Genomic DNA, 14,269 nt, shown 5'->3' on the forward strand with positions numbered 1-14,269 from the left:
TTCACGCTGCCATCAAATTTTGGATTCTCATGTCTCGGTTTCTAGAGGTGTTGACACCATGGTTATTAAAAAGAAAGGGAGGGAGAGAGAGAGAGGGAAAGGGAGGGAGGGAGGGAGGGAGGGAGGGAGGAGAGGGAGGGAGGGAGGGAGGGAGGGAGGGAGGAAGGAAGGAAGGAAGGAAGGAAGGAAGGAAGGAAGGAAGGAAGGAAGGAAGGAAGGAAAGAAGGAAGAGAGATAGAGCTTAAGTACGTTATGAGCCTCTGTAGACCTGGTTGTTCGAGGAATATTAAAGGATAAATGAACCAAAGGAAACTATAGATATGCACACAGCCTAGCAGGCATCGACACTGATAATGTGGATAAGCTTTTCCTGTGCCTCTGAAAAAGTCACTGATAGAGCTGTTTCCTAAGAGTGTATAAACACCAGTTTATTGTATCCTTAGAAGCTATTTACATTATAGCAAGGCATAGCATCTATTCATATGGAAATCAGTTAAGAATGTTTTAATGGCTAAACACCTACAGAGCTGGAGCCAGACTTATTCTAAAACCTAATACCTAAGAACCACAAGAAAGGTAAATGTAAATGAATGTGATATGTATGCAAGGTGGAAATTTTTTTTAGATACATTCAGAAGAATCCTTCTGAATACAGACTGCTACTCCTTCCTGCAGGTGTATGCCACAGTGTGTGGAGGTCAGAGGACAAGCTTAGACATTAGCCTTTGCTGTTTACCATCCCCCACCCCGCCCCCCGGCTGACCAGTGACCTTCTAGGGAATTCTGCCCATGCTTCCCCCTCCTTCCACCTCACTACAAGAACACTGGCTTATAGACACTTTCACATCTGATTTTACTATTCAGGTGCTGGAGATTTGGGTATTTTTTTAAAGATTTATTTATTTTATATATATGAGTACAGTGTAGCTGTCTTCAGACACACGGGAAGAGGGCATCAGATTTCATTAATGATGGTTGTAAGCGACCATGTGGTTGCTGGGAGTCAAACTCAGGACTACTGGAAGAACAGACCAGTGCTCTTAACCACTGAGCTATTTCTCCAGCCCAGGTGCTAGAGATTTGAACCCAGGACCTCATGCTTGCCTTAACCCACTAAACTATCTTATCTCCCCAGCCCCTGGATTGCTACTCTAAAGACCAAGTGATAAGGACAGCTAAAAGAATGACAGATGGATTGTGGGTAGATAGTAATGTAGCAATCACATGTAATTGCATGGGAGATCTTTAGTCCTTTGACATTTTGAAAGTTTCATCCAATAACTATATTTCCAATCACAATCAATTAACTTTATAAAGAAACATTTGAACGCTGAGATTGACTTTAGGAGTCTTCTTTACATTGCCCTATCATCAAATACAATTACAGCAATACATGTCTATTAAAAAGCCAGTTATAAGCTGGTAAGATAGATTGTTCAGTGGCTCAAGGTGCTTGCTGTCAAGACTGATCACCTGCTTTTGATTTCCTGAACATGCGTGGTAGAAGAAGAGAACTCCTGAAAGTTATCCTCTGACCTCTACGCTCAAGCTATGGTGTGAATGCTGCAACTCTCCCCTCTAAAAATACACAGATGTAATTATAAAAGTTGGGCATAGTATAGTGGCACAGGCCTTTATTTCAGCACTCAGAAAACAGAGGCAGGTAGCTACATCTCCATGAGTTTGAGACCATACATAGAGTCCAAGCCAGCCAGGGCTATGCAGTGAGACCCTGTTTCAAACAAACAGAATAACCATAAGAATGTACAAAATTATATTGTGAAGCTAACTTTGAACTAATAATATTATCAGAGGCAAATTTTTTATAAGTAAATATAATAAAATAATGATGTATAGAATGGGGGAAAACAATTTTTATTGTCATTTTGCTTTTTTGAGAAAAGGTTTCCTGACCATTAAATTAAAACCAAACAAAAAACAACCAATAAGGGGTGAGTGTGAGAGGGATGGGCTAATCTAAGACTTGCTATGTGGCTCAGGTTGGTTGTCAACTACGGATCTTCCTGCCTCTACCTCCCAAGTGCTGAGATTACAAAAGTTCATATCACACCCAGTAAAACTTTTAAATATGTGATTCTAACATGCTGTAGAAGAGGAAAGAAAATAATAATTTAAAAAAATCACACAATTATTTCAGCAAATAGGAAAGAACACAAACTAATAGAAACCATGTGCGATGTACCATATTCTAGGGCATAGGCACATTCCAGTCTCAAATCCTGTGCCAACAGTCCCTGTTAGCCTAAACAGCCTCACTGGAGGCTTGAGCCTAAGCCGTTGTGGGCCTGTAAAGCCTTTGGGAGGCTTGCCACCTGAGTTTCACTGTGAATAAGGCTCAACGAACAAACACTAGGCTGAACCAGAGGCTGACCTTCCCTTAGGAAGGATTTGGCTTAGGCTATGGCTAGGGATTTTACTTCTGTTTGCTTCCCTAAGAAGCATGCTATCCTGAATAAGCACCCACCCCCAACCCTCCAACCCCAGCCCCTGGGACTGGCTTCCTGACGCTTTGCAACGTTTTATTGTTATCGTTTTCTTCTATGGTGTGTGTGTGTGTGTGTGTGTGTGTGTGTGTGTGTGTATTCCAGAAATTTTTAATTAAAATTGCATAAATTGTCTTGCCTTATATAAAAAAAACCCTAAGAATATGTTGTTTCTATAGAAAAATACATTTGTGCAAAATATGAAACATGATTGCCACAGAGTCACTCAACAACTTCCTTCCTAAGTAAGTACTAAGGGCAAAGCACTTTGAACCAAGCAACACAAAGACACACAGTTCTTGATCACAAGAAACAGACTTGGCATTAAGGGTTATATTGACAGGATATCAAGTATCTCACAGAATCAACAATAAAACTGAAGAACCAGATTTAAAAAAGGAAAGGCTTCCAGGTCAATTGGACAGGAGGAACCACAAGAAGGCCACACACAAGCTTGGTGAGGATGCTGCTCACGGCCATGCTTGCTTGGTGAGGATGCTGCTCACGGCCATGCTTGCTTGGTGAGGATGCTGCTGATCCTGGTGCACATGCAAGGCCTGCAGACATTGTGCTCATACCATAAGCTCTTAGGAAGATATTTAATTATCTTTTTCCCTTTTGCATAGTTCAATTAAGATTCAAGGCCAACAGAAAGACACCTGTGGAATGGTACGTATTCACTTATAAGTGGACACTATTCACAAAGTGCAAGACAACCATGCTACAATCCACAGACCCAAAGAAACTGGGTAATTAAGGCGAGGGAGAATGTGTGAACTTTTTTTCCCTCAAAAAGGGAAACTAAACAGTCATCAGAGGTGGATGGAGAGAGGAAACTGGGTAGGACAGGGGGTGAGGAGGGGAACAGGGATGGCAATCAGGTGTGAGGAGAGGTGGCCCAGATAGGGTTGAGAGTGAGAATGGAAGTTGGTGGTGGCATGGACATCTTTGGTGAGTAGGTGGAGGCCTGGGAATGATGAGGATATGGAGAGTCTATGGGGGTGACCTTAGCTTAGATTCCCATCAGAGGAGTATATATAGACTGAAGTGTTCACCTCCTATAGACAGGCAGGATTTCTAGAGAATGGAGGGGGACATCAATACACCCACAAAAACTTCAACCCAAAATTTGTCTTGCCTACAAGATGTGCAGGGATAAAGTTGGAGCCTGGACTAGGGAACAGCCAAACAATGACTGCCCCAACTTGAGGCGCATCTCATGTGAGAGAGCCAACCCCTGAGACTATTAGCAGTACTCTGCTATGCTATGCAGACAGTAACCTAGCATAACTGTCTTCTGAAAGGCTTCATCCAGCAGTGAGTGGAAATAAATGCAGAGACCCACAGCCAAACATCAAGTAGAGTCCGGGGAGTCTTATGGAAAAGTGGGGGTTAGAAGTGAGCAAGTTGGAGGGGTCAAGGACAGCACAAGAAGACCCACAGAATCAAGTAATCTGGGACCATGGGGACTCACAGAGTCTGGGCACTAACAAGGGAACAGGCAGAAGCTAGACCTAGATCCACTACATATTTGTAGCAAATGTGTATAGCTTGGTCTTCCTGTGGGTCCCCTAACAAGCGGAGCAGGGGCTATCTTGGTCTCTATTCCCTGCCATTGGATCTTCCTTCCTCCCTACCTGGACTGCCTCAATAGGAGAGGATGCACCAAGGTTTGGGAAGGAGGAACTATTATAATTACAATCTCAAAAATAAAAACTGACAAAAATTTAAAAAAAAAAGGGAGAGGATGAGGATGTACCTAGACCTCCTGGGGCTAGATGCCTCAGGGTAGGGTGGTACCCAAAGGGGGATTCACTTCTCTGAGGAGAAGGGGAGGGGGCAATGGAGGGAGGGAATTGCAAAGATGATTCTGGGGAGAGAAGAGGGGGGAGGGCTGTTATTGGGATATAAAGTGAATTTTAAAAATTAAAATAATTAAGAAAAAAAGATTCAAGACCAAAATCTGATTGGCTGAGCATCGATGTCATGCTCATGCCATAGTTCTGAGGTTTGGGAAAGATAGTCTCTGGCCAACATGCCATCCAGAAAAGCATTCAGTACCCTAACACTCATCAAGACTCAAACAATGAGAAATTTGCCCTCAGAGTTAGAAAACATAGAGGCTTAAAGGACAAAGAACTTTCTAATGAATACTTCAAGCCATAGTTAGGCCACTTAACAGTCTGTTTTATTCCTCTTTATGAGAGATGCTATGGCCATCTCTGTTATACAGTTGGTATACAACTATTTTACTTGAGTAAGGTTTTGCTATGCCATCTAGAGTATCTCTGAACTGGACATCCTCCTGCCTCAATTCTTCATTACAGGCCTGTGCTACATCATTGAAGATTCCTCATCTTCTAAACCCTAATATCTAGAATTCAGAAAACAGAAGCCAGGATTGTACAAAAATGATGTTAGACAGTGTGGTTATTTGAATAAGAACGGCCCCTTTAGGCTCATAGATTTGAATGCTTAGAGAATGTGGCATTATGTGAAATGATTGGGGGATGTGACCTTGCTGGAGCGAGTGTGACACTGGAGGTTAGGCTTAAATGAACCAAGCCAGGCCCAGTGGCCCTCTCTTTATGCTGCCTGAAGATCTGGATGTAGAACTCTCAGCTTATTCTCCAGCACTGTGTCTGCCTGCATGCCACCATGCTTCTCAACATGTTGATATTGGACTAATGCTCTGAAATTCTAAGTAAGTTCCAGTTAAACACCTGTCTTTATAAGAGTTGCCATGGCCATGGTGTCCTTTCACAGCAGTAGAACACTGGCTAAGACAGAAGTTGGCATCAGAGAGAAGGGTATTGATATGGCAGACTTGACCACGTTGCTTGTTGATGGAATATGGACTTTGGATTAGGAACACAGCTGAATGCTTTAAGCAGTGCTTAGTGGGCCATACAAGTAGGAAGACAGTGGTGCTGAGAGGAATATAGATTACGATGGCCCTGCTTAAGAGGTTTCTGAGGAGAAGACTACTAGTAAGTAGTCTACAGAGTATTCTTGTGATATTTTAGTAAAGAATGTTGCTGCTTTCTGTCCTTGTTGAAAAAAAAAATCTGTCCAAGGCTAAATTGAAGAGTTTTTAATTAATGGTGCTGGCAGTGGAGATTTCAAGACAACATAGTATTGAATGTGTTGTGTGGTTATTAGTGTTCACTCTTATGAAGATCTATAATGAGAAGGAGCAAGCTAAACAAGAAAAAATACAAAATGTACAGTTTGAGGAGGTAGAGAACAACAGCCCAGGCTCAGGAAGATAAAGGTTTAAAGAAAAGTCTGATGATAAATGCAATAAAAGGAGTGGTAACCTCAGGGCAAGAGCCCCACCCAGCTGAGCTTCCAACTTGTGAAAGCTTAAGCAGTGAAGGAAGCCATCAAAACCAGAAGCCTAATGTAGATGTAATTGAACAAGTGGAGCAAGCTCCAGGCCCAACAAGAAGCAGAACGTGGCAGCTTCAGCCCCTTGATTCTAGCTTTTGAGACAAGGATATAAGAAAGGGGTTATAGAATCTCCCTCTATGACTAAGTAAAATCATTGAGGCCAGGTGTGTGAAGCCATTGTGTAAAGCTGTGAAAAATGAAGCTTGGATTTCATTGGAGACCTGAAGATATCAACTAGAGATAGCAGAGTCATGACTACCTGCAGGGGAAAGCTGCTAGCAGGGAGTGGAACCAGCCCAAGAGAGAGCAAAGGCTGAAGGGAGTTGGAGAACTGAAGAGCCCTTTGACATCAGACACGAAGATGTAGAGTTCAGGGTTTTCCCAACTGAGTTTCGGTCTCGCTTTGGTTGAGTATTTCCTCGCTGTGCTTCCTTTTCTCCCGTTGGGAAGGGCAATGTATATTCTGTGCCATTGTATGTTGGAAGCATGTGATCTGCTTTTCTTTCCTATTTTTTTTAAGTCTCTTAAATTTTTTTATTGGATATTTTCTTCATTTACATTTCAAATGCTCTCCCAAAAGTCCCCTGTAGCCTCCCCCCATCAGCCCTGCTCCCCTACCCACTCACTCCCACTTCTTGGCCCTGGCTTTCCCCTGTACTGGGGCATATAAAGTTTGCTAGACCAAGGGTCCTCTCTTCCCAATGATGGCTGACCAGGCCATCTTCTGATACATATGCAGCTAGAGACAAGAGCTCTGGGGGATACTGGTTAGTTCATATTGTTTTTCCACCTATAGGGTTACAGACCCCTTCAGCTCTTGGGTACTTTCTCTAGCTCCTACATTGGGGGCCCTGTGTTCCATCCTATAGATGACTGTGAGCATCCACTTCTGTATTTGCCAGGCACTGGCAAAGCCTCACAGGAGACAGCTATATCAGGGTCCTTTCAGCAAAACCTTGCTGGCGATGATCTGCTTTTCTATTTTGATTTTATAGGGGTTACAGCTAAGAGATTGCCATGAATCTCAGAAGACACTTTAAACTTTGGATTTTTAAACAGTGTTGAGACTGTGATAGACTATGGGGACTTTTGAAATTGTACTGAATACATTTTTACATTACGATATTGCTAGAAGCCTATGAGAATAAGGGCATAGAATGTTTGAATAAGAATAGCCCCTATAGGCTCATATATTTGAAAGGATTAGTAGGCATGACCTATTTGGAGGAAGTATGTCATGGGTGGTGGGCATTAAGGTTTCAAAAATCCAAGCCAGGGCCCCATGGCTCTCTCTTTCTTCTGTCTATGGATACAAATGTAGAACCCTCAGTTCCTTTTCCAGCACCATGTCTGCCTCTTTGCTTCCCACCATGATGATAATAGACTTTGTCTCTGAGACTGGAAGTCCCAATTAAATGCTTCTCTTATAAGAGTTGTGGTCATGGTGTCTCTTCACAGCAATAGAACATTGACTAATACAGATGGCACTGGGAGGAGTTTGATGACTATTTTCAAACCTCATTATGGTTTGAAACTCGTAATGGTTCATTTGTGGGAAAATATCACATGTGATTGCTGCTCCCCAACATACAACAGTCATGAGCCAACCTTATCAGGTTTTTGTTTGCTGCCAGTTGATGGATATATCATAAGAAAAATTAATTCTTCCAGCGTTAGCACATTTATTTACTCCTCTTAATGTGAGTTCTTTCATCTACAGCAAATCAGAGGCTATAGCAATCTATGACATTCACCGAGTCTACAATTATGATTGTAAGCATGATTGACAAGAAAAGCAAATTCAAAATAGGTATCTTTTTAAACATCACTGCTTCCTGCATGACAGAAATCTAGTATAGGCAACTTGCTGCCAAATGACCCACTGGTCCCCCACTCCCATCACTACATCATTGTTATGACGCATATTAGGAAATCCAGGGGTATTAGCAACTATAAACAAGCAAAATGCTCACTGGACATCATTAGATCACCCTGGATGGGAGTAACTCTGTGAAGGTGAGCAAAAGCTTCACTTTCACCTCTGTTACCAAGGTACAATTTATCACTGAGGTAACTGGGGGGTGGCTTTAATGGGTATGATTCACCTCTCATACACTCATGTGCGTGAGTGCTTGGCCTATAGTCAGTGGCACTATCAGGAGGTGTGGCCTAGTTGGAGTAGATGAGGCCTTATTGAAGGATGTCTTTCATTGTGGGGGCAGGCTTTGAGGCCTCCTATGCACAAACTATGCCCAGTGTAGCACAGAGTCCCCTTCCACTATCTGTAGTATCAAAATGTAGAACTCTCAGCTACTTCTCAGCATTATGTCTGCCTTCTGTCATACTTCCTGACATGATGATAATGGACTGAACCTTTTAACCTGTAAGCCAGCCCCAATTAAATGTTTTCCTTTGTAAGTGTTGCCTTGATCATGGTATCTCTTCACAGCAAATAAAACCCAAGCTAAGACACTGGGAATGGAGATTATCTGTTATTCTAGGAATAAGCTTTTTTCCACATCTTCTTCAGTAACAATTTCTTAAAGATCATTCATCTACAGTACAAATAACATAATCTGAGCCCGTTCCAGGAGATAACAGCATTTGTAAATCTCAAACCTGTTTCCAACAATTCCCTGACCAAGCAAAGTTAGAAGAATAAATGTAGATGGTTACCTCAAGTCATGGTCCACATGACATGACTTTCTGCTTCCATCAAGACAATTATTAAGAAGCCATTTCTCAAAAGGGCACAGTAATACTAACTTGGCAAAAAGCACATGGCTTTACTCCAAATCCTAGGGGCTTCTGTTATTATTGCTATTGTGATTTTCTTCATAAAAGCTTTGTACTTTCTCTCTGCTTGTATTGGTAATAGTTCTCTAAAAAGAAGAGAAATGATCTCTCTCTATCCCTCTCCCTCCTCTCTCTCTCTCTCTCTCTCTCATTTATTTAAATAGCTTACAGTCTGTGCTCTGACTATTACAATAGCTGTCGCTGCCTCCTGTTGAAAAGTCCAAGAATCCTGAAGTAGCAGGCTGTAACTCTAGTGAAGGAATGAACTTTCCAGAAAGAGTGAGGGCAAGCAGGCAAAGAGCAAAATCTTCCTTCTTCCATATCCTTTATATAGGCTGCCACCAGAAGGCATGACCCAGATTTAAGGAGGCTCTCCCCACTTCAAATGATCCAATTAATAAAAAAAATCCCTCACAGGTGTGTTCAGCAGCTTGGGTTTTAGGTAATTCCAAATACAGTCAACTAGATATTGACAACTAAGAATAGCCAACCACACTTTCTCAGTTACTAGCTCATCTATAGATCTGAGTGTGATAAATTTGTCAACCTTTCAAGGTCCACGGCAGATGGTTTACAAACCGTTCCAAACAGCTTACTGAAATGTACCCTGAGTTGTCTCCCAAATCTAGAGCCCCACAAGATATTATGACTCTTTTTCTCAGAGACAGAATGCAGAAACTATAGTATTTTTATTTTGTTTTAGAGTGGTATGGCATGTTGTATTCTCCCCAGTAACTATGAAAAGATGTTCCACCTTACACAGTCTTTTAATATTATGAGTAGATTGCCCTACCATTGACAAGTGTGGCTGGTGATCTTCCTTTCCTCTGAATCTGAATTCTGGGAGAAACAAAGCCATGTGACTTCTGCAACTGGTCACAAAAGGCCATACAGATTCTACCTGGAGACATTCATCTATAGAATCTTGACACTAAACTTAACAAAATCCAGGCTACAATGATACCTGGTTTAGACATTCTGGACAAAACATCAGCCTTAAAACTCTAAAATGACTGAAGACAGGAGACAGTCTCGGTGATGACCTTGAGTTAGGCAATATTCTTTTCAAAATACAACACATACAAAAGTAGAAGACATCTCCCCAAAAAAAATTTTTTAAAAATTGCATTCTATAAAGATGGGAGCCTCTTCTTGAATAAGAATCTGGAAAGCAAGATACACAGAAATTGCTGAGAACAGAAGACATTTTCTTCAGTAGTGTGGCCACTGCTGAGCTGCCAATATTACTGCAAATAACCCTTGTTAAGCTCTCTGGCTCATAAAGCAAAACATAGATACAGATAGACATGGAAATAGAGGACCAGCTAGAAAGAGGAAAAGGATCAGCAAGAATATGAGGAGAGCAAGAAAGGATAGTATATATTGAATACAATCGGAGTACACTGTATGAACATATAAGTCCACTTGTATTTTATTAATGTATATCAACAAAAACCAAACAATGAAATTCATGACTGCTAATGATATTTGTGAAGGCTAGGGGACAGGTTGGAAAGGGCTTGTGCACTCTCTTATGCTACTCAACACTAGCATGAAATCATTACCAGACATCAGCCAGACCTGTGCTCACTTCAGGATCTTCCCTTCTTTGTTTATGTACTAGGTGTTTCTGGGGCCAGTTGGTTTTGTAGTCTGTGGGCTGGGCAGGTTCTCCCATTCTTCCAAAACATCCCAGGTAGTAGTACCTCCTGAACTAACCAACCATGTGGTTAGGGTGTCCCTCACATGTGTGGGGAACAACCACAGCATTGAATGCTGACCAGCAAACCTATCTTTGAAGACAGTCTAGGGATTAACCACCTTGCTGGAGGGATTCAGCCATGGGTGTCAAGTACTCACTGGAACTTCAAGGTCATTGGACTAAACAGAGCTGAATGGTAGATAAATCGTTCCCAAGGTTTAACCCCACTTCTGGCCCTTGGTTCAAAGCTATCAAATTCCAGAGTTATTCTGTCAAGGAGATCAGCTCCCAGGCACCCAGGGTAGAGCCACTTTCTCGATGCTGTGTCTGTCTGAGCCCAGCCTGTCACCCTAACCCTTTGTTTTGTCAGCTTCTGGGTCTCTTGCTTCCAGGACTCTGTCTCACCCTGTGACAGGTTAGATTTACACTCCCTGGCTTCTGGTTGTTTCTCAGCACTCAGGCCTCAGTGTAGGTCAGTTAGAAACACAAGGTTCACTTACAAGATCAAGTCTCAATGTAGCCAAGTTCTAACCACTACATTTATAGATGACGGCACCCAGCCACTCTACTCCCAATCATACAGACTAATGCAGTGCGATTGCTCGCCACTGATGACATACACGCCAAAGAAATGACTCATTTACTGAACCCCACAAGAGGATGTGAGTGAGGCTTATGGGGACTTTGGGGGCATTTTGAGTATAGGATTGCTGGTCTCTATTCACTAGGTCTTGCCTTCAGGATGAAGCTTCTAATTCTGTTCCCATTCCAATTTAATTCTGAGGTCAGGGCATGAAAGCACCCACTGATGAGGAAACAAGTAAGTAAGGCTTTATTCCAGACTTTATTTAAAAAACAAACAAACAAACAAAAGGGAACCTGTTTTGGCCAGTTGACTCTAGCTCGCTGTATTAGTCAGGGTTTTCTAGAGTCACAGAACTTATGGAATATGTCTATATATGAAAGGAATTTATTGTAATGACTTACAGTTTGCAGTCTAACTAACCCAACAATAGGAAGCTATGAATGGGAGTTCTAAGAGTCTTAGTCCCACAAGGTTAGTTGTTTCAGCTGGTCTTCTGTATAAGCTGGAATCCTGAAGAAGTAGGATCCAACAGATGTGCTGGCAAGTAAGTGCAAGCAGGTGAAAAAGAGACGGCCTTCCTTCTTCATTTGTTCTTATGTAGGCCTCCAACAGAAGGTGTTGCCCAGGTTAAGGATTTATATTTGAAACTTCCTCTGCCCCAGGCTGGCCTTGAAATCTGCTTGCCTCAGTCTCCTGGGATTAAAAGAATACCTTGCCTGGCCTAAGCGTCTCATGGCCACTATGCCTCAAGATTTAGATAAAAAATGTGTGTCATCCCATGTGAAGATCCAGGTCAGAAATCTATATCTTCCAGACTCAAGATCTGGATCTAGGGTGTGTCCTCCATTTCTGGATGGTAGTTCATTGCAGATGTAGTCAACCAGGAATAACCAGCATACTCGACAACTCCAAGTTTAGAGTGTGCATTTGTGTGTGAGCGTGTGTGTGTGTGTGTGTGTGTGTGTGTGTGTGTGTGTGTGTGTGTGTGTGTGTTGAGGAGATCCAGTCCCTTCCCAATGCAACAGCTGAATTCTGTTTTGTGTCAATTGAGGGACCTGGTGACAGAAGCCAGACTCCCAAATACTCCTACTACAATGTCCACCCTCTCAAGGAAATTTGTTCAAATGTGTCTCACAGTCTGTCTTTCTTCTGAGATCCTGGATCTCACTCCTGGAAAACACTGGACAGGGGATAGAGAATCCTCTCATATGTGGATTTGCCAGTGATTCTAATGTTCACTTTCCAAAGTTTGTTATAGATGGTCCTGGTGTAACAGCCCCATAATCCCAGGTACAGGCTGAAGCATGAAGTTTGGCGGTTCAAACCCAGCTTTTGCCCTATAATGAGTTCAGAACAAGCTGGAGCTAATTACCAAAGGCCCTGTCTCAAAATTAAAATGTGAAAGAAGAGCCGTGAGCAAGAAGGCTCACTGTAAGCTCTTGCCTAGTGTTTGTAAGTCCAGTTTCAAGGCCCAGTATTGGGGGCCAGAAAATTGGCTCTACTTTTTCTGTTTCCTCATGATCTCTTTTATGATATGCCTACCTCTCTCTCTTGTTTCTGCCAGAGTTAACATGGTATGTGCCTTGTCTCTCATCAGAACCATTTATCACTTAATTATATTTAACCAGCTGTCTGGAAACCTTGGGTTACTGATGGCTTCAAACAAATTTATAGACTAGGCATTGTGTTGCAGTCCTGAATTTGTGAGCAGAGAAACAGGGTTCATGAGTTCACAGTTATCCTGACTTTACAGAGAGATTCTATGTTAACTGAATGAAAAATGAGGACAGAACCACTCCTAGTTATGGTTGAAGAGAAGGTTTTGTGGTAGCTATAGGCAGAGAACAAGCAGAGGCATCTGGAAGGATCCAGAATGAGCATGGCCAACAGACTCATAGATGGGGCCATGACAGCAGGGAGGGAGTAAGAGAGGAAGAAAGGAGAGAGGGGAACAATAGAGCAAAAGGCCATAAGTGAACCAGGAGACAGAGAGAGCATGTGGTCAAATAGGGCAGGATTATGTAGGAAGAGAGGCTGGTCAAGGAAAGCCCAGGCCCTGGGAGGGACAGGTTTAGAGTAGGGCCCCAAGTGCTAGGATGAACCACAGGTACTAAGAGTTGTCCCAAGTTTCTCTGGGGCCTGACATGAATACAACAGTAAAGTTATCTGTGATTTTGCAAATTGTCTAGCCCTTTCTTATTGTTAGATTAGGAGTGACATTCTCACAAGCCTAGCCTTCCTCCACAAAAGTTTGTAGTTGAATCGAAAAAGTCAGACTAGAAATGTAAAGTAGTGTCAACCTAGTGTAAGGGTTTGAAGAATAAATATTTTGGAAAAACACATATGTGTGTGTCCATGTGCACATGTGTAAAAAGAACCATTACCTAAAATATAATGTGTCAAATCAAAAGCTTTACACTTCATTTACTCTTCATTTGGTGACCAAGTCTTCTCTACCTTTTACATCTAAGAAAACAGCCTGGATGAGGCAGCATGTTAGGTACCATTGTGCACTTCCTTAACTTAGATTGAATCCCATTTACAGCTTAGGCTCTATTAGTCAGGGTTCTCTAGAGTCACAGAACTTATGGATAGTCTCTATATAATAAGGGAATTTGTTATGATGACTTACAGTCTGTTGTCCAACTCCCCAACAATGGTCAGCTGTGAATGGGAAGTCCAAGGATCTAGTAGTTGCTCAGTTCCACAAGGCTAGTAGATTCCAACAGATGTGATGGCAAGTAAATCTTCCTTCTTCCGATGTACTTATGTGGGTCTCCAGCAGAAGGTGTGGCCCAGATTAAAGGTGTATAACACCATGCCTGGATCTAGGACTTGTTTTCTTCCAGGATGACCTTGAACTCAGAAATCTCCTTGCCTTAGTCTCCTGTGATTCGTAGTCACTATGCCTCAAGATCTCCATGCCAAAGATCTCCATGCCAAGATCCAGGTCAGAAACTTGTAGATAGCCCTGGAGCTAATTATAGTTGTTGTTAATTCTGTTATGCTGGGAGGGGTTGTGAACAAGGAATGAGTCAGCTCTCAGGTGATTTCCTATAAAACTGCTTCCCACCTTAATTTGTAAAATAAAGGAGAGCTGATGATTGGGCAGATAAAGGGAAGGTGGAGCAGAAGTTGGGGAGAGAGGGAGAGAGAGAGAGAGAGAGAGAGAGAGAGAGAGAGAGAGAGAGAAAGAAGAAGGAGGAGGAGGAGAAGGAGGAGGAGGAGGAAGAGGAGGAGGAGGAGGAAAAATGGAAGAGGAAGAAGAAAAGTGGAGCAGAAGCATGT

Source organism: Mus musculus, chromosome 13 (assembly GCF_000001635.26).
Source record: "Mus musculus strain C57BL/6J chromosome 13, GRCm38.p6 C57BL/6J".
Classification (NCBI taxonomy): Eukaryota; Metazoa; Chordata; class Mammalia; order Rodentia; family Muridae; genus Mus; species Mus musculus.